The sequence below is a fragment of the Eublepharis macularius genome, chromosome 8, assembly GCF_028583425.1.
Source record: "Eublepharis macularius isolate TG4126 chromosome 8, MPM_Emac_v1.0, whole genome shotgun sequence".
NCBI classification, from domain to species: domain Eukaryota; kingdom Metazoa; phylum Chordata; class Lepidosauria; order Squamata; family Eublepharidae; genus Eublepharis; species Eublepharis macularius.
The window spans coordinates 116,479,236-116,506,275 of NC_072797.1; positions in this window are offsets into that span (position 1 = coordinate 116,479,236).

A 27,040-nucleotide genomic window follows, 5' to 3' on the forward strand; every position below is an offset into this window, starting at 1 on the left:
ACTGCTGGGGCTCCACCTTGACTTTACTCATCACTGCTCTCTGGCAGCTGGCATTGGCTCAGGAGACAAGCACTGCTTCGATTCACCTGCGGTTCCAATCTCTGCTGTTGTCTGTGGCGCTCTTTGGGTGTGGGTGAACCTGTGGGGGGGGGGGCGGGGGGAAGCCTCTGGCTGGGCTTCACTTGTGACCTTGGACATCCCTGGCTGAGCTTCCCCTGTAGTACTGTGGCTGGAGGGTGCTGGTGCCTCTGCCTCAGCCGCTGGCTGTGAACTCTAATCAGCCAGCGGCTGTCATTCCTGAGCACCGGCTTCTGCTGAGTCAGGGCTAGAGCTGGCTACTTGGAGCTCCACTTCTCCTGAGGAGTCCTGGCTGGTTACATGAGGCTCCTCTCCTCACTCTCATTGAGTCCAGACTGGGCCATGACAACAAGCTTTAAATAGAAGGCCCAATCCCTGGAAGAAAAAGGTGATATGAAAGACCTCTTCCTGAGACCCTGGGCAATTGCTGTTAATCAGTGTAGCCAATACTATCCTGCCACAACCAACGGTATAGCAACAACATTTGATTTATATACCACCCTTGGGGATAACTTAATGCCCACTCAGAGTAGTTTACCAAGTATGTTATTATTATCCTCACAACAATCACCCTGTGAGGTGGGTGGAGCTGAGAGAGCTCTGAGAGAGCTGTGAATGACTCAAGTTCACCCATCTGGCTTCAAGTGGAGAAGTGGGGAGTCAAACCCGGTTCTCCAGATTAGAGTCCTGCCTCTCTTAACCACTACACCAAACAGGCTTGTGTGTGTGTGTAGAATTTTTCTTCTCAGAGCAAAGGCAAAAGAAAAAAAAGTCTTGTTTACAAAATGAATACATTTATTATGGGGAGCTTGGTTCAGATGAAATCGAGCTACCTGGCCAGTCTGGGACATTAAGTAACCCCTTTTGTTTATATTCTCCCTGCTGGTAGCCAAAACAAGGTGCCATCTCATATTCTTATATTCAAAAAAGCAAAATGATATGTCTTGCTTTGAATATGCTCTGTTCCAAAACATAAATGAATACATTCCATTTTTCCCACCTGTCTGCTTATGCCTTACAGTTTCTCTGTTTGTGATTATATATATATATATATATTTAATGCTTTAAAAATGGTACTGTTATGGAGCCTCTAAGACTTGACATAACTTAGGGGTTGAGGAAAAAAGACCATGGCCAAGTGTGAGGAACGTCTACACAGTGTTATCTGAATAGGATTAGTGGTATGCCTAATCTCATTCGATGTTTATTTGACATTGAATAAGTTAATGTTGATAGTGCTGGGCAACAGCCAGCCAAGGTGAAACCAAAAAATCATTGTTTCAAGCACTCAGGGCCAGTACTACCACGGAATGCCAGTCATCAAATCTGGAACCGTAACGCAGGTGGGAGGTATACAAAACCAAATCATTTCCTGGCTGGAGTCAAAATTAATGTTTTTGTCCAAAAGCAAGTAGCAAACAGATTGGTGCAAGAAAACAGTAAGCTTGATAGGCAAATCATTGACCAGATCAAGGACCAGGCTGCCCTGGATAAATTAATCGTTAGACTGGGTTAGGGAGAGGCAATAGGGTGTCAGTCTGTCTAGAACATTTTTATCCAACCTTCCTGAAAGGAACTCGGAATGGCATACATAGTTTTCTTTCTTTGGTTAGACTGAGGGCCAAACTACAAGTGACACCTGACACTAGTTGTAGACTTGTCAGCTTTCCTCAAGTTTTGATGGGAAATGTAGGCAGCTTGGCAGAATGTTGTATAAGCGACAGTTGAAAAGTCCATTGGACAGCAGTCGAAGAGCCAAGCTGCAAGACCAGAACGCCTACGTTTCCCATCAAAACTTGAGGGAAGCTGACAAGTGTCCAACTAGCATCAGGTGTCATTTGTAGTTTGGCCCTCAGAGAGACCCCACATCACAGGGTTCTGGTGAAGATAAATGGGAAAGAGAGAGCTCCTTGGAGAAGGTTGGGATAAAAATGTGTGTCCTGGACCCATATTTCATAGACTCTAATCCCACCACAGAGCCACACTGGCTGCCTGGAAGTAGAGTCTGAAATGGATAGCAATTCCCTTTGCCCTCCCCTCTGCACCCTCAAGTGGCTTATCCCATAAGGTTCCAGCACACAAACCGGAAGAATGACCCAGGACTTTCCCACTGCACCAATCAGCAGAGGCTTCACATATCGTTCTTTTCACAGCTTCAGTGAAAACAATTTCTTCTTCTTTGGCATGGTTGCAAAGTGACTAAAGGGAGGAGATGAGTCAAACTGAGCCCTAACCTATAAATACAGCTGATAATTACCTTACCCAAAAAGGAGCAAATGTAAAGATGTTGTACTCTACATCTGGCAGGTAACGGACAGCATTTAATTACCATTAATGGAAAATTTGGTAAGGCAATTTGCACAGTGTAAGTGACATTCCAGTCTAAACCCTGACTTTATAAATAGAGTGCAACGATCCGCTAAGTGGGATGGGGGGGGGGTGAGGGAAGCAGACCAAAAGGAAGCCAGGCCCAAATCAGTGAGAATAAAAAGAAGCCTATTTTCTGTTGCACGGAAACCACTTAAAGTAATAGTAATAAGAGATGTGTCAGCTAAGTGATGGCTAGTGAGAAAAGTAAAACACCCCCTGCCTCCTTTGCTGGGTACAATTTCTCATAAGCACAAAGAAAGCATCAGCCAGAAAACAAGAACTTGATGATGTCTTTGCATTCAGCTGCCATGTGTTCTTGTAGCATAACTATCGTTATAGCACCTATATGATGGTCATGTTTACACTGCAGTCCTAAAGAGAATCATACTTTTCTAAGTTCATTGACTTTAATGGACTTTGAGGGATGTAACTCTACTTAGGACCTCACTGATAATACATTAACAGTGCAATCCTTTGAAGAGTTGCTTCAGTCTAAGCCCATTTAAATCAATGGACTTAAACTGGAATAACTCTTCTTAGGATTGCTCTGTAAGAGTTTTTGCCATGTTAGTGCTGATGAAACGGCTCAAATAAAAGTGACAGAAGGATCTCTGGTAGCCACTGAGTAAGACTATTTAATCCTAGACTGGGGCAGAGCAGCTAGAAAGACTGAGAGCCAAGCTACAAGTGACGCCTTACACAGGTTGGACACTCGTCAGCTTCCCTCAAGTTTTGATGAGAAATGTAGGCATCCTGGTTTTACAGCTTGGCTCTCCATTACAGCTGCAAGACCAGGATGCCTACATTTCCCATCAAAACTTGAGGGAAGCTGACAAGTGTCCAACCTGTGTCAGGCGTCACTTGTAGCTTAGCTCTTAGGGAAGACAAGGCAAGGAAGGCAGTGGTTTAGGAAAGTATAACAAAGAGCCTCTCTAAGATATCTTACGTGGGGACACTCAAATGAAAAATCTTACACTTTTTCTCCCATTGTAGATACATACACATGTACTGCTAGGGAGACAGAGTACACTTAAATATAAGAACACAGAAAGAAAGGGCCACGCTACAAGTAATGAATGACACAGATTGGACACTTGTCAGCTTCCCTCAAGTTTTGATGGGAAATGTAGGCATCCTAGTCTTGCAGCTTGGCTTTCCAACTGCTGTCCAATGGACTTTTCAACTGTCTCTTGTCCAACATTCCGCCAAGCTGCCTACATTTCCCATCAAAACTTGAGGGAAGCTGACCAGTGTCCAACCTGTGTCGTTCGTCACTTGAAGCTTGGCCCTATGTCACTTGAGCATCCTCGTGTGTAGAGAAACTCAAAGAGAGAAAGGAGGAGGCCAAGGGAGAAGCAGGGACCTAGGAAAGGAGAGTTGATAGAGAGAGTGGTCAAGAAATGGAAGAAAGGAGAAAGCGTGGAAGCATAAGGAAAACTGGAAGCATAAGGAAAACTGGAAGAGGGAATGAATAGGCAGGTGAGCACTGTTGCCTGGGAAAGTTTATGAAACTCTTTGAAGTGTTGTCGCTGAGGTATAAACATTTTTACCATTTTTGTTCCTGATTTGAGAACTACATTTGGTAAAATGAGTGGTATGACTACTCTGCCTTGACCTGGATAGCCCAGGGAAGCTCAATTTCATCAGATCTCAGAAGCTAAGTAGTGTTGGTCTTGGTTAGTAATTGGATGGGAGACCTCCAACAAAGACCAGGGATGCAGAGGCAGGCAATGGCAAATCACCTCTGTTAGTCTCTTGCCATGAAATCCTCACCAGGGGTCGCCCTAAGTCAGCGATGACTTGATGGTACTCTCTACCACACCAGCACCCACTATACTTTAGAAAATGATAATTAATTAACAAATGCATGTATTTCTTTGGGATATTCAGAGGAACGTCATTAGATGAAGTACCAGGGAGCCTCTCACAACAGCAGCAATAGGAGACAATGCGTTTTCCAGGATTTGAAAATGGAAACTCTCATTTGTGTAGAGTGGATTTCACAAGATAACTTTTTCCATTCAGATGAACAGATTTGTTTCATGAATAATTAATTTGAATTAACTAGAATTGCTATTTTGAACAACTCAGGAGTTAAAATTCTTTGAAATGTTTGGACTTTTTCATCATATTTTTGCTTATGTGTAGGAGGTGCAGATAAAGAGACCGTATTGTGCCTCTCAACAACCTTTTCAAGTCACTACTGCCAGAATGGCTGCTCAGCCTGCAAGTCGTTTGTGTATCGTTACCTGAAATATGTCTTGAGATCTGATAAGTCGTGTGGTGTCTATCTGGTTATATCTCCGTAGCCTATATTCTTCAGCACATTTATATTCCCAAGATTGCATCCCCTTTCTGTAGCCAGTTTTGAACTCTAAGGCTACAGTTCCAGGAATACTTTCCTGAGAGTAAGCCCCCATAATGAAAAGTAGACCTGCTTAGCCTTGCTCCCTGCTTCTTATAGTCCTCTCTGTCCTGTGTCTCCCAGTGATCCCTCCAAACATCCTCTATGCAACAAATGCATGTTTAGCTTTGTTAAGTTTATCCACTGACTTTCCTACAAAGACACAAGGAATGAAATTAAAAAACAAACTATCACAGTTTACTGAGATGCGAGCATTCAGCACAGGGTCAAACCCCTGAAAAGAAAGAGATTAATCACCAAATCCATATTAGATCGGGAGGGAGATTAAGTGAGTGAATCCATAGCTGACTACATATAATAAACAAGAAAAATTAGAAGTAGATCAGAGGACAAACTATTTCAATCAATTTCCTCCCTTCCCCCCACCTTTTTACTACTGTAAGATGCATTAATGAAGCTGAAATGAAAAGGATGATTTATAGGGGCCTACAGTAAGCCCCAAGAATGTGAGTCTTAGAATCGTGAACAAAAGAGCAGAAAGAAGAGGGGTAAAACAAATAAAGTCATGGACAGAGGAAGATGCAGAAATGAAAAGAAGTCGGATCAATTACTGTGCTTATCTTGTCACCATGATAGAACTTCTCAACCAGAGAGAAATTGGTGGGAAAGCAGTGATGCCGGTAGATTGAAAAGTGCTCTATATCTGTTTATCTTCCTACAGCTTTAGCCCTAATACAATATAGATGTATATAGAAGAAAAAAATCAAGTAGGTTTTAATTAAGGCTTGAACGAGACATTACGGAGAATGAAGGACTGGTGCACAGAGACACAAAGACACTTACTTCCATCTCCTCTGTAATGTGAAGGGATGTTCAATGTCGAGCATAGCATGATCTTTTAAAGATTTTCCTTCCCTAGTAAGTAGCTTTCATTTGGAGGACTTGCAGCATAATGGTGGCAGATCACACACTGAGCATGTCGAGATGTTGTAGGAGAAAAAAAGGATACCAAAATGCAGCGCTATCATTCCCCCTCTCCCCCTTGCTATAATGCTATATTGGCTCAAAAGCACATGGCTCCCCTCTGCTCTATTTTATTCTCACAGCAACAGCCCTCTGAGGTGCATGAGACTGTGAGCCAAGCTACAAGAGACGAATTACACGAGGAGGAGCACGTGAAGGGAGTCGCAATGTTAGCTGGGAAGCTGAGTTTTAAAAGAGATCGGAAGGCTTTGTCAATTTCCCCTCTCTACAGAGCCAGGGAGATCCTTGCTCAGAAGGTTTGTTTATTTCCTCTTCACCTCTTAGAAGGGGAAGTGAAACTGACAGAGCCTTCAGGAGGCAAAGAAGAAATTAACAAACTCTCTGAGCAGGGATCTCCCTGGCTCTGTAGACAGGGAAAATTGACAAAGCCTTCCAATTTCTTTTAAAATTCAGCCTCCTGGCTAACATTGCAACTCCCTTCATGTGCTCCTCCTCATGTAATTCATCTCTTGTAGCTTAGCTCTGTGACACAGTAACTGGCCCAAGGGCACCCAGCAAGCTTCCATAGCAGTGAGATCATAGTCTGACCCTAACCATTGCCATGTTGGTTTTAAGGAACAAGCAGCCCAATAAAAGGTGGCAAGCACCACTTTATGGTTTTAATGATGAAGACAAAGCAATGGAATGAAAACTTCCTTATCCTAGGCTGGGATTGTCACCACGAAAACAAGGCTTTCTATTCTATGTGGTCCATAGAAACTGGGAATTATTGGTCAGCCTTTTGCTTGTGGAAGAGACCAACACATCTCTGTCTCACCCATCACTTGAGGTGTAGCAAGCCACACAAACATTTCTGCCACAAGGATAAAAGGGGTCTGGGCTGCCTTTGCAAGTTTTGCAACTCCAGAAGGAAAGCATAATCTGCAGGTGTGCATGTGTTCCTATAATACATTGCCGTAATGCTCCGAGTTGGGGGGGGGGGCGGTATCATATGTAAAATGATATTGCCTTACAACTAATTGAAAAGTTTTTTAATCAAATCAATCTATGTTGAAGGATGATGGATACAACAACTTCAAGTCAAGAGAATCTATCTTTTGATGAAAATTTACGATCATCTCAGGAAAGGGGGGGGGAGTTATCCTTCATAGAAACCAATCACAGAGAAAGCTTTAAATGAATCATTTGCTGTTAGTCAATGTAGAAGATATGGTTTGGGCAAGCAACTCCTTTCAAGGTCTTTTTATGTATTGGAAATGTATGGTTTTCTCAGAACCAAAGAGCAACATTGCCCCTTTCTCTTCCTGTTTTAGACATTTACGTCAGAACATCAGGTAATCATTTTGAGCTTTTTCAGAGAACTCTCTAAAAACTCAAAAGAAGCAGATCCAGGGGAAATTGCTGCCTGCACTTCCTGTGTTCTCTCTTGATTCTTCTTTCTCCCCTCAACCCTTCTCCAAATTTATCTTGTATAGAGAGAGAGAGAGAAAGAAAAATGATGGCCAATGGAATGGGGACAAAAGAGGCAGTGGCGTAGTGTGGGGGGCCAGGGGATGGCCACCCTGGGTGCAAAATTATTAGGGGGTGCCAGCTGCTGAGGAAAGCCACGTCCATAGGAGCCGGGATACCACCCATGCCACCCTGGCCACCTGCTGCGCCAATGGGCGGCCGACTCACTGGGCGCCAAGTGGGTGGCTGTGGCAAGCAGCTGCAGTGGAGGGGTAAGGAGCAGGGAGGAGAGTGGCCCCGAATCATGGGAGCACTCCCAAATGGGCAGCTGTGCCCTGCATGATGCTGTCACTTCCTGGAAGTGACATTATCATCTGGGGGCTCGGGAACGTGTGCACGCTTTGTGCATGTGTGTGGTGCCACAGGCTCCACCTCCTGCCAGGAGTTGCTCAGGGCACGCTACGCCACTGAGTGGAGGGCCCACCTTTTACTTCTGAGTCCTCTCAAAGGTTTCTGTTTATGCTCAGAGTCTTCCACCACTGCCAAGAATGTCCTTTTAAAATCTTCCTATCTTAACAAATCTGAACTAGGATAAATTTTTAGAAAGTCACAGTCCCCAGCAACCTTGAAATAATGGAGCCTGCTAAGCATTGAGAATACTGGGAAGTGAAAGAAATACTATCTGGTTCTCTGACATCCATAGCATGGATGTGCCTCATGCTTCTCCTCAGAAGGTAAAATTGGGAAGATGGGGGAAGAAGAAAAAGGGCAAAGAAAGCAAAGGTGATTGTCATCAAGGTGAACTTACTATAAATAGGGTTGTTAAGTGGAAGTCTCTTAATTCCTCTTTACCAAATTTCTCCTTGAAATCCAGAAATCCATTTCTGTTTCTCTTTTTAGGAATTTGAGTCTGTTTCTAATCAATTCCTCTTTCGCGAAGAGGATGATCTGATTAGATCTTGAAGAAGTCATGCATTCTAACAACTACACCACATTGTCTCTGACAGCTCAGAGAAGTTCTTAACCCCCTCCTCAGCTATGTAAAGAATGGGATATTTCCCACCTTCCTTCTTCAACTGCCTCCTCCCCCACCACCTGCTTATATCAATCTCTTCGCCTCCATTTTATCCTCACAACAACTCTGTTGAAAGGCTGAAAGTGTGTGAGTGGCCTAAGGTCATCCAGGAAGCTTCCATGACAGAGGTGGGAGTCAGCCCAGTTTGACATCCTAATCACTTCATCACACTGTCTTCATTTTTATCTTTACAACAATCCTGTGAGGTAGGTAAGGCTGATAAAGCTGAAGTTACAAAAGGCTGCATAGAGCACCAATGTGTGGTATAAGCAGAAACTATGTTATCTCAAGGCTAAGAAAAACCCTCCAAAACAAATTAATGAGAAACCAAAGTGCCTCTTTTGAAACGAGTCAAAGAAATTAAGAGGAACCAATACTGTATCTAAAAAAGAAAATTTTGGAAAAATAAATTCCACCCTTATAACAACCCTAATAATAAACTAAGTCAATTACTGGAGAGAAGTTGGCTGAACTTGTAAGTAGTGAGCCATTTCTGAAATGGGAGAGTTTTGCAACCCTACCCCACCACAGTTTGGCACTATCCCTAACTAGAACAATTTACTAGGTCTCCAGAAGTGCTCACCCTGACCTGGATACTGCAGGCAAGCCCGATCTCATTAGTTCTCAGGAGCTAAGCAGTGTCGGCCTTGGTTAGTAATTGGATGGGAACTTCCAATGAAGACCTGTATTACAAAGGCAGGCAATAGCAAACTACCTCTGCTAGTGTCTTGACATGAAAACCACACTAGAGGCTTCTGCCCTAAGTCAGCTATGACTTGATGGCACTCTCCACCACCAGAAGTGTACATTTAACTATCTAAAGATATAGGTACTAATGCTGTGAATTTCATCATCAATATGTTTGAGAGTCAAACACGCTGTGTTCAGAGGTATTGATTAGGCATGATTAGACCCAGCCTGTTCAGTTCATGCCCAAAAGCTACGAATGCCTGCCCATCAGGTTTTCATTGGTATTTTGCAAAACTGCATATGCACAAAGAGGCTGCCAATTCAAACTAATCAGTAGCCATTAACATCACTAAGAACTACTTAGACAAATGCTGAAGTGTAGAATGTTATTGATACACAGAATTTATTCATATGATTTGTGAGTTAACTGTCTATGTAAACAATTGCCTGCTGCTATACAGCAAGGACTGAGTGGAGGGGGGTAGTAGAACTCAGCTGGGCTGTATTGCATATTAAGGAAAGTATTTACTGAAGGAACTTGCCAAATAGCTACAAGCAGGTCAAAGAACAGTTAAACTGATCATTGAAAAATTAGCTTCCAGTTCACTCTGGCAAACAGGATGTGAGCTGAAGTGACAGGTGTTCAAGCATCCCAAATGGCGCTCAAATGTATGCCCTTCTAATATTACTAAATAGACCTAGTTACTAAGACTTAGGTTGCTTCCACGACCTTAATAAGACAGTCTGCCAATGGAACTTTGGTGGGTTATCTCACTCATTACACACGTCATCATTTCCCATGCGCAAGCAGGTCATGATCTCGGTTTCTAAGTATTTTTTGTGAGACATGGTTTATTCCATTTTCATTCTTGATGCCACTTCTTTCTGTGTGAATATTACCGTATCAATGCATGTGGAGGCTTTTCTGAATTTTTGAAGTGCCCTCCCACAAATCTCCAACCCCTCCTCTTGTCATTACCCCTCCCACACCTGCGTCTGGCTCGCATGTGCGATCGGATAATTCCCCACACACACACATACTTATAAAACTTTTTTTAATAGTCCTTGTGCTATTATGATATCTATGTATACAAAGGGAATCATACCGCAGTGTTTGCTACATTGGATCACTCAGCAATCAGAGTATCAGTCTAGGATCGACACTGAGAATGGAATGCCATTTCTGATTTACTTTTAAACTAACAATGAGGCCCATTGTTTGGGAAAATAGAATGGGCCCTAGCAGCACTTCCACCCGCCTCTCCCCGCGGCATCAGTCAAGGGGGAGATCGGGGAACAGAGGAGGGGCTCCCTCCTCCTCTGACCCCTCAGCTGCTGCTTGGCTTGTGGGCAGCCCTCCCAAGGCCCCGCAGAGGTGGTGGGGAGCCCCGCCCCTACTGCTGTGGAACCTTGGGAGGGCCTCGCCACCACGACTCGCTTTTTATCCCTGTGTACTGCACCTCTGCGGGGATAAGAAGTGAGTGGTGGGGAACATAGTTTGCCTTTTATATAGTAGGATATGGAACTGCACGATCGTACTACTCTACGGTTCACATATTTATTAAACACTTTTGCATTTAAAACTTTGAGCAGGAAATTGATGGTAGAGAAGGAGTACTATGCATGCTCAGTTTCTACAGAAGCTGAAAGACAGGACAACGGTATAGTGCAATCCCTCATGCACTCAAAAAAAAAAATGAAGAAGTTGGGCAGGAATGCACCAATGTCGTTTATGATGAGGCGCAGATAAAGAATGTGTTTTCTGTTTTGGGACCTTTGTTTTCCCCTGCAACAAACTCCCCCAAAACATGCATAAGGACGATGCATGTGGAAAGTGAGTTCTCAAAGTAGATCGGGAAGACACGGCTTTGGGACAGGGAAAACTTGAAAAAATTGGAGCACGTGGAAGCGACCTTCTATTCCTCCTTTGTCACTTATGACAATACCTTCCACAAAAAAGAACACACCAACTTCTCTAGCTCCTCATTCCCCCCTCTTCCTCTACCTCAGAACAACAGACCAGTTCACCGCACACCATAGGGTACATCCATCCAATCACACCTCTTCTTACGTTAGAGGCCTGCATTTTAAACCAGAGCAAACATACATTCAACCCTCCACATTAATTCGCAGAAATAAAGCAAACAAAACGTTTAAATAGCAAAACATTTTACGTCATTCACTCTTCAGAGATCTGCGGTGGGAAATGCTAGTGTGCATGCAGGAAACTGAGGTTCATCCCTAACCTCTGTATTGGATCCTATTTATTTATTTAAAACAAATCCTATTTTTTAGGAATCGGAGTTGTGAGGATCAAAACTGAGGATAGTTTCAGGAATACTTGGGGGAAGTTTCATGAATGTGCTAGCAAATACTTTGTTTAAGAAAGCAAAGTTTTCACCTCCTTGGGTGAGTGAGGGATATTCACTGCTGACAGTCGGGAGATGATAGAAGCTCCTACTTTTTTTCCCCCCAAAGCAAACTTCTGCTGGTGCACAAGCAAGGAGTATTTTATGGTCTAAGGAGCATCAACCTCCTACTGAGGTAGTGTCATACCACATATGGTTCTGTGATAGATATTGTCATCACTCAGCCCCAAATCAAGAGAACTCACAGCAAGAAGTCTGGAATTAGGCACAAATGTTATTGTGACAGGAAATTAATTATGAATTGATGAACCAGTTACAGTTTGAAAAATACCAAGTTACTTTTTGACAGCAACCTTGTGCTAAAAGACTTCCAAGGCTTTGAGGATATCAGCTGACTTCCTGCACCATCTTATTTTTAATTTCCTCCTGAAGAAAATTAATAGAACTGCCAAACATGAAAGTAAAGGATTTAGATTGGGGCAGACAGGAAGTATTGCTGAAAAGTTTTACTTTACATTTGCTACTAGGTATGTGTTTAAGAAATCTGAATTAGCCTCAGGTGTTATCATTGTTGTACTGAAGATTTAATTAGCATTTTTCTTTCATATAAGGAATGGCTACATTCAGAAGGACTTTTTTTTTGCCATATGAATATGTTTACTGAGGTGGTATACTCTAGTATTCATTGAGGTTACTCAATGTAGCTGTTGTGTGTGTATGCTTACAAAATTGTGTGTGTGCTGCCAAATTCAAAAGGTGAGGTGAATGGTGATCAGAAGCAAGATTAAACCAGATTGTCACCCAATTAAAGAAATCAATTAATCAACGGTCTCTGAATAATGTGTATGACTAAAGCAATACCTCTGGAAAGTAATGCCCTATTTGGCTCAGTTCATAATGCAAAACAATGGTTTAATTAAACAAGTGACCCCTAAAATTGTGCCTTTGGGTGACGTGATACCCATTGCTGTATTTCCTGGCACCCACATATTTCTTCCCCAAAGCATGTGTTCTCCAAAGGAAAGATTCAGTCCTGGCTTTCCTCCACCACACTAGAGCAGAAGGTGCTTCAGAAGAGCACAGGAGACACCATCTTTGTATCTGCAGGAACCCCCCATTCAGAAACAGCTCCCTTCATCCTAGTAGGACTTTTGACTAGGAACCTCCTAAGACTTTTATGATTGGCCCCCATCCCTGTGGCTGCCATTTTGTCATTAGCTGCACCCTTCCCATGTCAGCCATTTTGTGCTGGAACCCTTTCAATGTTCTCAAAATTCCAAATGTGCCTGCACACTCAACAAGGTTGAGGACCCTGAGGGCCAAGCTACAAGTGATGAATGACACTTGAACAGCAAGTGGATTGAGTGGAGTGCAAGTGAACAGGGAGAAATACACTTGCCGTTCAAGTGTCGTTCGTCACTTGTAGCTTCACCCTGAGTTAAACTATGGTTCCTGTGATTATCCAAACGTGGGCCACTCCATGTTAGTTAGAATCAGTCAAATTGGGATCTGAAATCCTGGTGTGAAGTTGGTTTATTGTACATAATTAGAATTAACTATGGCTTCACATGATGTAGAAGTGCAGATATAACGGTTTCTTCCCTGGTGATATCTCACACACACATCCAGTTACAGAGAAGCCTAGCCAGAGTGAAGGCAATGCTACCAGTATTTTGTGAGGCAAACCAGAGATATGAGTGAGTATAGTCAAAGTTCATTTCATAGAAAAAGAGCTGGAGGAACTCATTAGCACAACTCATTAGCACAACTCATTAGCATATGACACGCCCCTTGCCATCACCAGAAGTGTGTCATTAGCATAACTGATTTGCATATGCCACACTTCCTGACATCACCTATCCTGGCTGTTTTTGAACCAATCCTGGCCATTCAGGGCCAAAATTGGGCCCAAAATGGCAAAAAGGGGCTGAAAATGGCTGAAAAGGGGCCCAAAATGGTCAGGACTGGGCCGCTGCTGAGTGGGAGAGTGACCCATCACCTGTCAGAGGCCCAATCCGGGCCATTTTGGCCCCAATCCAGGCTGAAATGGGCCCAAAATGGCCATGAGTCAGGTGGGCGGGGCCACCTGACATGTGACCTCTTTGGGGAACTGCCGGAACTGTGTTCCGGCACGTTCCCCCTCGAAATGAGCCCTGAGTATACTACAAGCCAAATCTTGATTTCATGAAGCAATTGATACTCAAATAAACCCTGGTTTTATGATAGTTGCTGTAAGTCTTGCCTTAGAAAACCATTGCCTCCTGTATGGGAGAGAAGGGGGTATCCATCTTTTAAGAAAGAGGTCAAAGATCCAGAGGAGTTAGCCGTGTTAGTCTGTAGTAGCAAAATCAAAAAGAGTCCAGTAGCACCTTTAAGACTAACCAATTGGTTAGTCTTAAAGGTGCTACTGGACTCTTTTTGATTAAGAAAGAGGATACTTGAATTAAAAATAATGCTTCGGATTAACTGAATAGCATTTTAAAGCATTCAGTTTAATTCAGTTTCATTAATTTATCAAGGGCATCCCTGCATACAATTTATTGCTGCATCCCTGCTCAGGTTTCTTGCAACTACTGCACAAGTGCATCTGGATCACATGATACAGCATCCCTGTACTCTACCATGTTAGTTACAGATAGGAGAAAGCGTATTAAAATGGTAAGGGGAGGAAACACCTTGTATGTCAGAAAGAATATTCCTAGGCCAGCCTTCTCCCTGATATTTCAGCTTGCAGGGAGGTTTTCCTGTAGGAGAGCCTTCAGACATACAGTCCTTCATGTACAATACATATCAAATACAATGTAAATATTTGATCATTCTGTTATGTGGTTCAGCCAGCCACCGTGCCTGGAAAAAAATGATGAGCAGGCTGGAAATGGTGTGGTACCACTGGTGGCTGACCAGGACCTGCCTCTACACTTCGAACAAATGAAGCCAGGATGGAGTGGAAGGGGGGCTATTGCAAGGAGCAACACTCTTGTTTGTGTGGAAGGATGCTGGCTTGACAATGGGCTCAACCAGACATGACAGCATCCCTGTGTCTGCCACAGAATGTGCTGCCATTTTAAGGCTGGGATTTTCTTCTCTCAAAAGCACTGGGGGGGGGGTCAATCCTGAAAGCCCACCTAATGGGACCTCAGCTGGGCAGAGACTCAGATGAGCTTCCCCTATCTGAGGGGGCTCGAAGATGGTATAGGGGGAAAGAGGGGAGCCCTGATAGTAGTAGAGATGGGAGAATGTGCTTATCAGGTGATAGAGATGCCCTTGTCTTGAGCTGGCATGGTGTAGTGGTTAAGGCATCAGACTAAGGACTGGGGACAACAGGGTTCGAATCCCTTGCTCAGCCATGGAAGTCCACCAGGTGCCCTTGGGCCTGTAGCAATCTTCACCCTAACCTACACTCACAAGGTTATTGTTGTGGGATTAAGTGAAGGAGGGAGAAACCAACCACGTGAAAAGTCACTTTGGGTCCCTGCTCAAGAAAAGAGTGTCGCTCTCTCCTCTGCCTCCATCCCAGCTGTTCCCTCATTGCCTGGCAAGCAACAGCCCTCACCTCTGCTCCTCCAGGGCTCCTGTCCCCCCACACACACTGTTTTCAAGCCTTCTCGTTTGGGGGGAGACTGCCTGGGCCTGCACTTACTCAACCTCACTCAGGTGGGTTTTCAGGATAGAGTCCCTGTGACATCTTTGACAGAAGAAAATCTCTGCCTTAAAATGGTGGTGCCTTCCCATGGAGGGCAAAGGGGTGCTGTCACATCTATTTGAGCTCAATAACTTAATCTGGTGAGCCAGAAGAAACCCCCATCTTGCACCTTTGACTCTTGGCTGAGGGTTTTCAAGGTATGGTGGCATAAGGTGAATATCCGCACTCAGGTACCATTATGTAGGATTTGCCGTATCATTTGCACTATTTGAATAAAGTAACTGATGATGTCATGGAGGTGCCTAATCTCCAGAAGAGAGTGACATCTAAGGATGATGTCCTTCTCTTTCTCTGAAGCCCCACATGCATCTTTCAAGTCTGGCAAATCCTCCAAATGTATGAAATGCATCTTAAAATGCATATTGTAGATGCGTCCTGCAAACAAAGCGCACAGAAATTCACAGTGGACCAGAAAGATGCTAAATGGAACACTTGACACAGAAGAACTGTGGAACAAATAGTAAATGAGAAGCAGATCGTTAATCTGACCCTACTGTGTGAATAGATCAATTCATCACAATGACTCTTAGGGCACAAACAGATGTGACAAATATCATGTCAGTCTGTAAAAAGTAAATTGTACACATAAACCACTGTAATTCGCATTAGGACTGCAGGGGATGGGACCTTAGCTGTCAAGCCACGTTCAGTTTTACTATTCAAAGCCCTACACTATTAGTGTTTGAAAAAGAAAAAAGACATGTCCTTTATAAGCCTGTCCTTTTCTCCTTTAAAATCCTAACTGCACAGGGAACCCAGTTTCCATGAGCAAATCTGAGTGAGGCTTGGCTATCAGTGTAACACCAAGAATAGTTACATCCTTTTACATCCATTGAAGTCAATGGTTTTTGACGGGTACAGCTGCTTTGGATCACACTATACATCCCTTCTTCCTGTCCTACCTGGATACAATCTGAATCATGGTGTGCACATATGCAGTCAACCGTTTGCAGACTGATGGAAATCCAAGATCTTTATAGCATCTGTTTCAGCCCTTAGAGGCTCAGCTTTTTTCTTCTGTCCATGTTTCAACTTCAAAAATCTTATCAAATACATGCTTTTCTTAAAATTGTTTTTAAATATGTTGCACTGTGTGGCTCTGGATAGTTTCAAACAGGAAACCAGATTTCATTTCCTGTTTGAGATGCTTTCTATGCATAAATGGAAACGAAGTTACATTACTAAACAAATTCTGCTGATTTGCTGTATTAGAAATATTTTATTGCACACATGCCACCTAGTAAACCTTAACACAGCTTTTGCTATTTGACACCTAGAGCAATTTGAGGCAAAATATTGTGAGATGAGAAGCTACCTAAATAGAATAAAGGTCAACACTCCAGAGCAGATTGAAAGTTGGAGAGATATGGATCTTTAATGATTTTTCTCCTCCAAAGGTTTAGTTAAGGGTCTTTCTTCAAATGTATTTTCTTAAGAATGTGAAAGATGTTCAAGCAAGACCTTCTTAACATTCTTCACACGGCACATGGCACACGGTCACGTTTGCACCCCGTACTGCCCAGAAGCTGTGTAAGTCATGCACAAGACAGGTTCCACTGAGCTGCTCAAAATGCAGAAAAGATTGGGTTCTGAGACCTACTGCTAAGAATTATGCTACTAATGTAACACCTTTTCAATACTTTGTTCTGAGAATGGTCACTCCAAAACAATATTTTTAAGCATTCATTTTCCTCATCCTGTTTTCTCCATTTGGTCAGGAACAAATTAATGTGAAGGCCCCTTTAAAGAGAAAATGAAGGTTGGTAAGTGAGACTCTTTCCCTGTCCACCAAAGTGGACAACATTTACACAACTACCATATCTTCCAGATACCTCTCTTGCTTCTGGGTAGGCAACTTACAGTGCAATCCTATGCAGACTTACTCCGGTCAAAGCCCAATGAGCACCATATGGCCCACCATATGGTACTCATTGCCCTGATCTGGATAGCCCAGGCTATCCAATCTCATCAGGTTTTGGAAGCTAGGCAAGGTCAGCCTTGATTAGTAATTGAATGGGAGACCTGCAAGGAAGACCAGGGTTGCTATGCAAAGGTAGGCAATGGTGAATCACCTCTGTTCATCTCTTGCCTTGAAAACCTGAGCAGGGGGTCACCATAAGTCGGCTGTGACCTGACAGCTCTTTCCACCACCACCATGTTACTCATAAAAATATAGGCTATGGCGCCCCCAGGTGCTGATCCTTATCCATGCATTACTAAGAAACATGACTGAGTACATATATACAAGCTGGGAACTAAATAAGTAGAAGCAGGCTTCATTTTCAACCTCTTGATCATGAGCAAAAGGGAATGGCTTTATTTATTTATTTAAATTAAAATGTATCTATTGCACTTTTCCACCCCCATAGGATCCTCAAGACAGAGAAAATCAAAGCATTAAAGCCAGTTTTGTGTAGCAGTTAATTTTTTTTTAAATATCTAACATAAAAAAAACTACAGAAGACTACAAAAGTATAAAGGGGAAGGGGGAAAAAAAGGGAAGGGAGAACTGGGAAAAGGGAAAATCAACATACAAACAACAAACACTACACTACATGTCTTGTATTCCCTTCATGCTGCAATTTTTTTTAAGAGTTAACTTTCTAATATGCTATCAGATTGGTAGGTCTTATACAATACAGATTATATTCAGGATCAGGACTTCTTCCCCCCCCCTTGCGTCTCGGTCTCAATTCTCCAGCTGCGCCCGCTCTTTCCTCCCCCCCCCCACTTTCCCCTTCAGACTTCGAACTTTCTTCCTGCTGAAACTCCTGATGGTTGAACAAAAAGTCTGTCAGCTGCGCGTCCGATGTGATTTTGTAAGTTTGATCTTTATATCTGAACCAGACGCCTTCTGGAAACAGCCATTTATATTTTATATCACATTTCCTCAAGAAAGCCGCAAGTCCTTTATACTTGAATCTTCTTTTACGAGCCAAAAATGGAACATCCTGAGAGATCCTGAGAGATCTCTGTCTTTTGGTGCTACACCTCTGAAGATGCCAGCCACAGCTGCTGGCGAAACGTCAGGAACTACAATGCCAAGACCACGGCAATACAGCCCAGAAAACCCACAACAACCAACATACCTGCTTTCTTAGCCAGGATGTAAATGATCTGTTGAGGAAGCTATTTCAGGGCACATCATTGCGCACAGAACATTTGTTTAGTCATTGTTCTGATCTTGGCCTGTTCAGATTTCTGCGGCTTGGGGAATGGATTATGATGACTTCTATTAGGATTGCAGGAAATTCTGGGGAATTGATCTGCTAGCACCAATCTCCCTCTCACTAGCCTGGTAGATCAATGGAATAAACTGCGATACACAATTAATCCTTCATACTCTTTCAACAGGCAACAGATCTGGGTGACTCCTTGGTTTGACTATAGTCTGAGATCTGATGTTAAGGCATATGTTGGATCACAGGTAGAGGGAAAATTCAGACTCAGTCTGACTGGCTACAGCTCAGAGCTCATTTTAAAATAGAGGTACTGGCAAAAAAAACCCTCATTTTTTTCCCTCCACCATCATTGTAACCACTCAATATTGACCAGCTGAGGGGTATTTTTTAGAACTGTCACAACAACAATCCATGCCAGACGGGAATATTATCTCTGAGGCCTTCTGCTACCAGTTTGCAGGTATTTTGTTGATAAAATTGCTCTTTGGTGCAGGTCTAAGTGAGATACCCGAAGAATCTACTTGTCCAGCTTGGGTGAATAAGTTTCTCAAAGCCAGTTATTCTGCTAGGTGAGTATTTTTCCCTATTCCTGAAGTCATTTACTGGGTTGATAGAGAAGCCACCTGAGTGGAGTGAAAGCTTTCCCCAGACCACAGAACCATTTGGAGCTAAGCACAGACAGAGATAAAGGAAGACAATTGGAGGCTGCTTATTCACATATTAATGTATACTAGGGATGTGCATCAAGAAAGTTTCCATTTCAGTTTCAGTTTCGAGGGGTTGCAGAACAATTCCATTCCATTATTAGTTGTTCCAGTGCCAGCTCAGAACGGATCCAGTTTCTTGTTTTCCATTTTGGTCTGTTGCACACATGTTGGCCACACATGCTGTTCTTTTCAAGAACGGGTAGGGAAATGAGGCTCCGGGGCAGCTGTATTCACGCATAACCAAAACCAGCTTCAACTATTACTCCCCCTCTTAGTTTAAACCATTGATCCACAGAGTTTTCCCTCCAGCAAAATAACACACACAACAACAACAGACCCACAGAAGGCAAGCGTTGGGAGGTGGAGCAGTGGGGCATTCCCAGGTAGGAGAACACTCCAACAAGTGCAGTCCAGCAACATTAAAAACAAGCCTGTTTCATGTTCACTTTTTTTCTTCTTCTATAGTGCCAATAAATTATTCCCTTTGCATTCTGCTGTTGCCTGTTGGTTTCACATTTCCTTGTTCTTTGTAGTTTTGTTCTGGCAATGAGGAATGAATCCAAATTCTTCCTTTCGATGCTCAGTGTTTCACTACATTCTTGTTGCCAATCTTCTCCATCGTCCAAGTGCAGGCTGGCAGAATGATTGGCTGAATACACACGCCAACAGACTCATTCCCCCCCTAAGTTTCCCTTTTGCTGTGGTGGCAGACGGGATTGCTTTTCAAAGGGCAAAGTAGGTACACCTTTGCCATCTGGCTCAGAAAAAGAGAGAGCCCTGAAAGACAATCTACTCAGATTTAAGTTCCATGTTATTTCTTATTGCTTACTCTCAGGAAAGCATCTTTCAAATTGCAGCCTATGGTTGCAATCTCCCTTCTAAATGTTTCCAAAGCTGATAGGAGGGATGGGCCAGCCTGGGCTCAGGGAAAGTGAGGACTACTCAGGAGGAGAGAAGCCTCATGTAGCCAGCCCTGAGTTCCTCAGGAGAAGAGGAATGCCGTGTAGCCAGTCCTGACTCAGTAGAAGCCAGTGATCAGGAAGAACAGCGGCTGGCTAATCAGAGTCCACAGCCAGCAGCTGAGGCAGAGCCACTGGCACCTTCCAGCCCCAACACCACAGAGGAAGCTCAGCCAGGGACTTCCAACACCACAGGTGAAGCCCAGCCAGGGGCTTCCAACCCCCCACCCCCAGGTTCGCCCACAGCCACAGAGCTCCACAGACTAAGGCAGAGAGTGGAACTGCAGGAGCGACAGCACAGTGCTCACCTCCTGGGCTGACGCCTGCTGCTTGTGGATAGCAACCATGAGAGGCATCAGGATAGAGCTCAAGCAGCTGGCTGCAAACCACACCTGGCTATAAAAGCCCGTCTAGATGACCTGCTTGGTGTGGAAGCAATGTGTTGTATTCTTGCTACAGCTGTGACTACTCGCTTGAACTTTGTCTTGCTCCTGTAGCTTTGGACCATGTCCTGTCTCTGCCTGCACCTAGACCTGATCCTATTGGTAACTGACCTACAGACCCCCTGACTTGGCTCTTGGATTTTGGTCTCACCTCTGGCTTGGGATTCATGCTCTGACTTTGGACTGGACTTTGACAACTCTGCTTGGGCTGACCCAGCCCATGACAAGTGAAAGGGTCTCCCCTTGTGAGGATCCAATTGGCAGGGAGGCAGAGAATGACATTTCCTGGGTACTGCAGGGTGGGGAAGTGCACTCAATGCCATATGCATTGGTCTCATTCCCTCTTCCCACCCACAGAGTTAATTAACAATGTAAGATCTCTCTCCCCTTGGGATTTGATTGGTGAGTGCTGTTCAGGAAAACAAGCTGCTGCCCTACTAGGTGATCCCAATGCCTTCCTCCTGTTGGAAGGTACAAACCTAAATGAAACACACAAACGTTTTGGTGGGAAGGGTTTGTTACAATTTAGTTTCCTGGATTTAGTCCAGTGTTCTGAAAGCTGCTTTAATGAGTGGAACCAGTGAATTATGTGTGTAATTTCAGTTAGTTTTTTTCTGATATGCACATTCCTTATATACCCACTTCCTTTTCCTGGCAATATTTTGGAGCTTTTGGGGAGGCTACTGCAGAAGACACCTACACATATATGAATGCACAAAGCTGCTTTATACTGGGTCGGACTCTTGGTCAATCGAGGGTTCTGACATGCAGTGGCTCTCTATGGAGATGCCAGCGATTGAATCTGAGACCTTCTGCATGCAAAGCAGACGTTCTACCACTGAGCCACAGACCCACCCCATCCAGTGGCAATAACTGTGACACAGGAGGAAAGAAGGACCTTGAGGAGGGAAAGCAGCTGCAGCAGTAGGAGAAAGAAGGAGAAGGGGCTGGAGGGACAGGGAGAAGGGGGAAAGTGTGAGGAATTTGCTTTCATATTGTCACACACACACACACACACACACACACCGCAAGACCACTGTTACATCCTTGAGAATCAAAGACAATACAATACCTAGAAATAAAGATCTCAGAGATGTGAAGTTCTCTGTTGTCTCCAGAGTCATGCCTAATACACAAGTCTTGCAGATATCCCAGAATCAAGATTCACACCATCCTTCCACCTATAACATAGGCTATTAAATGCTTTGTTTAATGGTGCGGCCCCTGCCAAAAATACAAGATGCAAATCATCAATGCCCTTCATCCGTGCAATCATGGGGAATGCTGGCAAAGGAGAGCACCATGGATTGTGCCTCAGACTACAGCATTAAAACATGAACTAGGTAATTTTAACTTTCCAGATCTCAGATCTTCCTATCTTGGGAGACCACTAATAGTTTGTTTATTTCCTGAGCTGATTTCAGCATTCTGGCAGATACTTTATGAAAGCCATAAATGGGCACAAAATGGAGAAATATCCTAATATTGAGAGTAATAAATATGCTTGTCAAGAGCCCGAGGCTTCTGCAGATACCCATTAAAAGAGAGTTGCCCTCTGCAGAGAATAGTTAGAGTTAAGAGAAAATAAATCTTCATTGTAATAATCATAAAAAAGCAATTGTGTGCTGATGCTCAATGGTCTCTAGATGCTCAGGTGCTAATAACACTACTGTGTTAATGCAGACTTAAACTTTCATTGATATGCATTTTCATTGCGTTTCTTTTAATGCCAGGGCAGACATACTGTCTTCCTATAAATCAGATATTCCTGCTAGTGAGAAACAAAGGCTGCGTTCTCCAAATGGTTTTCACTAATCCTCAGTGATCTCGTGGATCTTCATAGGACTATTCCAGTGCATATAGTCTGGTTTAGAAAAATCTTGAACTCCAAACCCGCTAGGCAGAAGCAGTTGGAGTAAGCCTGCTTATATCCATTGAAGTCAACGAGAACAAGGATTGTTTTCAACATTGTGGCAACCAAAGTTTAGTTTGCTGTAGAGCATACTGCAGGGGCAGAACTTGGCAAATGTGTGTCCCCAAACCTTTTTTTAGCATTTACAGAATTAACAGCGGAATAATACCAGGAGAGTAGGTTGTTTAATCTTCAGGAACATATCAGTTCTTCCCTGCAAATAGCCTCCTACCTACCATTATTACCTTTGCCAGGTGCATGTCTGTGTTTGAAGCATGGCCAGGGCTGTAGTAAGGAGGGGGAATTGGGCAAAATTATGCTCACCTCCCGCTTTTAGTGATATAGGAAGCCTGGCAGAGCAACCTTTCTATTTGTGTACTTATTGGCATACGTCAAGCCCCAGGAATAACTTCTTATGAAGCCAGGGGGAAGGGCCAAGTGGGGAAAGATCCAACTCCATGACTCCTTCCACTTGCAGCTTTTATGATTCAGCCTATGTAGAACAAAACAGTTACGTTGGTAAACACAACGAGATTTTGCTCAGCATTTTTAGAACCATCGGATAGAAAACCTATCCATTCATCCCAGACCAGTCCAGAAATGTGGGCCTAATTTGTGGACTATATCACAAAATCGAAATGGTCAACAAAACCCAGATATGTAAAAATCATTGGTAAAAATCATGTTGAATCCTGAAACAAATGCAAATGTGATTAAGAATGGGGACGATCATGATTCAAAAGACTTCTAAACATTGTGTGGATGGAAGCAGAAACTTAATGAACTCAGAGTGTGAAAGAAGACGAAGGATCTTAAAAGCAAAGGTAATTAACTATTGGAACAACATATTTCATTTGCAACTTGAGGGTTATATAAGATTTCATTCCAAATTACATAGAGGAAATTGTTCTTACAGGAAGTCATAGGTGAATGTCTGCAGCCTCTGTCAAACAGAAGAACACTCCAGGGAGTCTTAAATGATGGCCATTTTCTTACTAAGGAATTGTATTACAGGAAATTAATCTCTCTAATTTTTACATAAATATATGATTTGTTACTAGCACGTGTGTGTTTATTACGCATCTTGCTTGCAGCTCCTGAATCCTAGCCCTTTTCCCTGCTTCCTTCCTTCCCTCCCTCCGCACCCCATCCCTTCTCCTTTTGCTCCATTTTTCTTTCCTTCCATCCCTTTCCTTTAGCTTTGTTTCCTCCCCTTTTTGTTTTTCCTGCCTGTTCATTCATTCTTTCCCCCCAGATCACCTCAGCTTTCAACATGAAACTGCAGCAGCCATTTTGGATTACCTTGACAACTGTAGACAAACTCACTTATCGGTTTCAAGAGTCGTGGCTGGCTACATTGATGTCCTCCACCCGACTCAATGTGTCCTGATGAAACTAGATTAGAAACATTAAGTGTGTCCCACACCTGATCACAGCATCTTGGTACCATGTTACTTGATTATTATAGTAAACTGACGGATCCATGAAAACCACAAAACCAAGTCACTGACCAACAAGGGAAAAATTGCTACATACTTGGGGGACTTCTTAACTATGCAGGAAAATATGGTTTTGTAAATTAACCAGCATTAAAAAAAAAAACTCTGCCAGGTGTATGTCTGTGTTTGAAGCTTGTCCAGGCCTGTAGGTAAGGAGGGAGCATCCGACTACATACATTGGACTAGTTCCATGGAGATCCAGGAGGTCAAATCAGCCTGGTGTTAAATGAGTATGCTGCAGGCCCACAGAATGCTGAAAACAGCTGAGAACCAGTCAGGAAAATATCAGTGGGAGTGAGAAATATCAAGAATGTATAATCAAAGAAACGCAGACATGAGAATTTTTTTTTGAAAAACTCTCAACAGTTAAATTGAATCTCTACCACGAGAGATGTGTATTACTGCAAAATTTACATTTTACATTTCTGACCTCCCTGACTCTTCCTCAGCGGTCTTTCCCACTTCTTTTCCCAGCGGAGACCATGGAGAGCTGCTTATGGGGGTAGCTGCGGTGCTGAAGCAACCTAATTTGATTGAAGTATCCTGTTATGCAGTTGTGGGTCCACTAGTCGAAGGCCAGTAGTTTACCTTGTTCTCAGAGTGTGTCCCAATGTGCCAAATTTATACTTATAAGAAAGCTGTATGGCTTGAACTCATATTTCTGGAACATTCTTGGAGTTCTATTATTAAAAGGCAAGGGAAATGGGGGTCACCTTGTGGGGCGTAAAAACAAAAATAATACAAGTGTTCTCAGTCCTGGACCAACAAATATAATCCTGCCACATATTGATTGCTTTCTAGAAGGCAGCAAGAGTGACTACAAAATCTTTAAAAATATGAAGTAGGGGAACAGGCTCTGCCTACAAGCAATCAACATTACACTGGAGGAAATGGTAAAACTTCCATTGGTACAAAAACAAATCAGTATAGGTAAGAGCATGGCAAATCTGGGTGCAACCAAAGTTGAGTCTTGTCCCCTCTAAAACAACAACAAATAAGCACTCCTCCATTGCACTGCATGGTGCTGCTGAAACCAGGAGAATCTGGAAATGGAGTAGGGGTGTGCATGGGTATACAGAAGCTACTGTTTGGGGGGAGTGGAAGCAAGTGCCATCATGAACATGTAAGCCCTTGAGGGTGCATACAGGGTGAACTGGATCACGGTGGCATTGTTTACTAACAGCAGTAGGTCCCAGCTGACCCAACGGATGCTACATCGCAATATGTGGGAACAAACATTGGCAAGAAATCTGCAAGCCAGCATTTTCCCCAGCTGCTCAGTGAAACTGAGCATGATGGAAAAAGTTTATTTTCTAACAAGCCACAATTGCTTTTCAGAACTTGAATAGCAGCATGTTTTATCAATAGATTACTTGCGAAAATGCAATAGGCAGCAGGAAAGAAGGAACATCTGAACTCAAATCTTTATTCTTTTTAGGGTTATTGATTAGCCTAATGATGCTTCTATTGAACTCCTTTCAGAAATGCATTTCCCATAAAAAAGTCACTGTTTTCATTTTCCTTTATTGGAAACCGCATGAAATGTTAGTCTAATAAAGAAAAATTCTAAAGGCACAGGCAACTTTAACTTTACATTCTGGAAAGCTTAAGAAGACTCTTCTGAGCAAAGTCTTTCAAAACAGCATAATTTTCAGGCAGTCTACAGCTGATACCATACATGGTGAAACAAGTCCCTCAGATACTGCTGTTCTCTCAAGGGGGTGTGTAATTTATACTGCTGGCTTACATTCTAAGTCACTAGAGCTCAGTGAATTCACTTCTCAGTCCTGTTCCTCCTTTCCCAACAGAAATAGATTTTGCCACTCACCCTCATGAATAGCATGTGGAGGTGTGCCAGTTTAGCCCTTCAGAAAACTAAATAATCTGTTATATTGTTGAAGGCTTTCACGGCCGGAGAATGATGGTTGTTGTGGATTTTCCGGGCTGTATCGCTGTGGTCTTGGCATTGTAGTTCCTGATGTTTCGCCAGCAGCTGTGACTGGCATCTTCAGAGGTGTAGCACCGAAAGACAGAGACCTCTCAGTGTCAAGCTCAAGCTCTCAGTGTCAAGCTCAAGCTTGACACTGAGAGATCTCTGTCTTTCGGTGCTACACCTCTCTCCCCAGAGGAGGAGGAGAGACTTTCCGTCTCCCTGCAAGATAGATCCTGTGGCTCAGATATATGCTGAGATTAACCAATTGTCTACAACAGCTCAGGGAGCTGTTTTCCATGATGTCATAAAATGAAGGATGGTCTGTACCTTTCTAGGATTCTGATCCCTAATCTGAGATCTGACCAGAATGTTTTCTGAGCAAGGGTAAAAGAAAATCCCTGATTCCTCAGGTAAGCTACCACTCACCAGAACTTGTGTGAACACTCTTGGAGCCATTGTGAGGCCAAACAACATGACTGTGGATTGAGAATGACATGGTCGTAAGCATGACTTGACCTTGATGTCCAAGAAGCAGGGACTCTATCCCCTGAGTGCTGAGGAACTCCTCTAAATAAGCCTGTTTTCCTGAGCCAAGTATCTGAGACGGTTGGGGTGCCATAATTTGAACAGTTTGGAATAAACAATAAGTGCAGCTTGCACCTAACACCACCTTGCAGCCCCATTGTGCCAGGAGCAAACCACAATTGATGCCCTCAATGTATAAAGGAATCCTCCACATATGGTGGTGGAAAGTGCCGTCAAGTCATAGCTGACTTATGCCGATGACCCCTGCTAGGGTTTTCAAGGCAAGAGACTAACGGAGGTGGTTTTCCATTGTTTGCCTCTGCATAGCAACCCTGCACTTCCTTGGAGGTCTTCATTCAATTACTAACCAAGGCAACCCCTACTAAGGGCCAAGCTACACATGACGAATGACACTTGAACAGCAAGTGGATTGAGTGGAGGGCAAGTGAATAGGGAGAAATACACTTGCTGTTCAAGTGTCATTCGTCATGTGTAGCTTGGCCCTTAGTTCCAAGAGCTGATGGTATCCAGCTTTTCCAGGTCAGAGCCAAACACACATAGGCATTCTCTTATATACCACCTAAGTTTTATAAGTTGCAGGGCTCTAGGCAGAGGCTCTATCATATCTACACTTCATGGAAACCTGGGATACCTAGGTTTCCACACATCGTACAATAGTGCAAGACTCGTGGAATAAGGACGTCTTCATGGTGCAATTTCTGACATTGTCGCACCACGAAACCAGGATTGTGGTGTGATGATGACATCAGAAATTGCACAATGAAGACACCCTTGTT